Source organism: Taudactylus pleione, unplaced genomic scaffold (assembly GCF_031769625.1).
Source record: "Taudactylus pleione unplaced genomic scaffold, aTauple2 ptg000967l, whole genome shotgun sequence".
NCBI classification, from domain to species: Eukaryota; Metazoa; Chordata; class Amphibia; order Anura; family Myobatrachidae; genus Taudactylus; species Taudactylus pleione.
The window spans coordinates 10,807,501-10,810,000 of record NW_028285368.1 but is presented as its reverse complement, the minus strand read 5'-3'; the positions used below and the strand labels follow the sequence as shown (position 1 = coordinate 10,810,000).

Below are 2,500 nucleotides of genomic sequence, written 5' to 3'. Positions count from 1 at the left end.
TTATATAGCCATAACATTCTTTTCTATTACATTTTGTCAACTTAGCAATGAATTTACTTGAGTTAAGAAGTAAAAGAGGTCTAAAGTTAATATTTTTCAGAACCTATAGCCAAACCACACTGGACATGGCCAATGTTGTCTGATCTTGGAAGCTATGCAGTGTTGGGCATGGTTAGTACGTGGATGGGAATCCACCTGGGAATACCAGGTGCAATAGGTAATTTTAAACTGCTATAACATTCTTTTCTATTACATTTTTCATTTAATTTTTTCAACTTATCAATGAAGTTACTTGAGTTAAGAAGTAATAGAGGTCTAAAGTTAAGGCTTTTATCACCTACAGCCAAACCACACTGGACATGCCCAATCTCGTCTGATCTTGGAAACTATGCAGTGTTGGGCCTGGTTAGTACTTGGATGGGAGACTACCTAGGAAACCCAGGTGCTGTAGGTAATTTTATACTGCCATAACATTCTTTTCTATTACATTTTACATTTAATTTTTTCAACTTATCAATGAATTTACTTGTGTTAAGACATAATAGCGGTCTAAATTTAATGCTTTTGAGCACCTACAGCCAAACCACAGTGGACATGCCCAATCTCGTCTGATCTTGGTAGCTATGCAGTGTTGGGCCTGGTTTGTACTTGGATGGGAGACCACCTGGGAATACCAGGTGCTATAGGTAATTTTAGACTGCCAAAACATTCTTTTCTATTACATTTTACATTTAATTTTTTCAACTTATCAATGAATTTACTTGAGTTAAGAAGTAAAAGAGGTCTAAAGTTAATGATTTTGAGCACATACAGCCAAACCACACTGGACATGCCCAATCTCGTCTGATCTTAGAAGCTATGCAGTGTTGGGCCTGGTTAGTACTTGGACGGGAGACCACCTGGGAATACCAGGTGCTGTAGGTAATTTTATACTGCCATAACATTCTTTTTTATTACATTTTACATTTAATTTTTTCAACTTATCAATGAATTTACTTGAGTTAAGAAGTAATAGAGGTCTAAAGTTAATGTTTTTGAGCACCTACAGCCCAACCACAGTGGACATGCCCAATCTCATCTGATCTTGGAAACTATGCAGTGTTGGGCCTGGTTAGTACTTGGATGGGAGACCACCTGGGAATACCAGGAGCTGTAGGTAATTTTATACTGCCATAACATTCTTTTCTATTACATTTTACATTTAATTTTTTCAACTTATCAATGAATTTACTTGAGTTAAGAAGTAATAGAGGTCTAAAGTTAATGTTTTTGAGCACCTACAGCCAAGCCACACTGGACATGCCCAGTCTCATCTGATCTTGGAAGCTATGCAGTGTTGGGACTGGTTAGTACTTGGATGGGAGACTACCTAGGAATCCCAGGTGCTGTAGGTAATTTTATACTGCCATAACATTCTTTTCTATTACATTTTACATTTAATTTTTTCAACTTATCAATGAATTTACTTGTGTTAAGAAGTAATAGCGGTATAAATTTAATGCTTTTGAGCACCTACAACCCAACCACAGTGGACATGCCCAATCTCGCCTGATCTTGGAAGCTATGCAGTGTTGGGCCTGGTTAGTACTTGGATGGGAGACCACCTGGGAATACCAGGAGCTGTAGGTAATTTTATACTGCAATAACATTCTTTTCTATTACATTTTAAATTACATTTTTTCAACTTATCAATGAATTTACTTGAGTTAAGAAGTAAAAGAGGTCTAAAGCTAATGTTTTTGAGCGCCTACAGCCAAACCACACTGGACATGCCCAATCTCGTCTGATCTTGGAAGCTATGCAGTTTTGGGCCTGGTTAGTACTTGAATGGGAGACCACCTGGGAATACCAGGTGCTGTAGGTAATTTTATACTGCCATAACATTCTTTTCTATTAAATTTTAATTTAATTTTTTCAACTTATCAATAAATTTACTTGAGTTAAGAAGTAAAAGATGTCTAAAGTTAATGTTTTTGAGCACCTACAGTCAAACAACACTGGACATGCCCAATCTCGTCTGATCTTGGAAGCTATGCAGTGTTGGGCCTGGTTAGTACTTGGATGGGAGACCACCTGGGAATACCATGTGCTGTAGGTAATTTTATATTGCCATAACATTCTTTTCTATTACATTTTACATTTAATTTTTTCAACTTATCAATGAATTTACTTGAGTTAAGATGTAATGGAGGTCTAAAGTTAATGTTTTTGAGCACCTACAGCCAAACCACAGTGGACATGCCCAATCTCGTCTGATCTTGAAAGCTATGCAGTGTTGGGCTTGGTTAGTACTTGGATGGGAAAGCACCTGGGAATACCAAGAGCTGTAGGTAATTTAATACTGCCATAACATTCTTTTCTATTACATTTTACATTTAATTTTTTCAACTTATCAATGAATTTACTTGAGTTAAGAAGTAATAGAGGTCTAAAGTTAATGCTTTTGAGCATCTACAGCCAAACCACACTGGATATGCCCAATCTTGTCTGATCGTAGAAG

General features: G+C 36.8%; 10 pseudogenes; all 10 read left to right on the top strand.

Moving 5' to 3' along the window:
- Positions 1-335: 335 nt before the first annotated feature.
- LOC148463469 (5S ribosomal RNA) lies at positions 336-454 on the top strand (annotated as a pseudogene).
- A 116-nt stretch (positions 455-570) lies between these two features.
- LOC148463468 (5S ribosomal RNA) lies at positions 571-689 on the top strand (annotated as a pseudogene).
- A 116-nt stretch (positions 690-805) lies between these two features.
- Positions 806-924, top strand: LOC148463467 (5S ribosomal RNA; annotated as a pseudogene).
- A 116-nt stretch (positions 925-1,040) lies between these two features.
- LOC148463466 (5S ribosomal RNA) lies at positions 1,041-1,159 on the top strand (annotated as a pseudogene).
- Positions 1,160-1,275: 116 nt separating this feature from the next.
- Positions 1,276-1,394, top strand: LOC148463465 (5S ribosomal RNA; annotated as a pseudogene).
- A 116-nt stretch (positions 1,395-1,510) lies between these two features.
- LOC148463464 (5S ribosomal RNA) lies at positions 1,511-1,629 on the top strand (annotated as a pseudogene).
- A 116-nt stretch (positions 1,630-1,745) lies between these two features.
- On the top strand, positions 1,746-1,864 carry LOC148463463 (5S ribosomal RNA; annotated as a pseudogene).
- Positions 1,865-1,979: 115 nt separating this feature from the next.
- On the top strand, positions 1,980-2,098 carry LOC148463462 (5S ribosomal RNA; annotated as a pseudogene).
- Positions 2,099-2,214: 116 nt separating this feature from the next.
- On the top strand, positions 2,215-2,333 carry LOC148463461 (5S ribosomal RNA; annotated as a pseudogene).
- A 116-nt stretch (positions 2,334-2,449) lies between these two features.
- Positions 2,450-2,500, top strand: part of LOC148463460 (5S ribosomal RNA) — a 119-nt pseudogene continuing 68 nt past the window's right edge.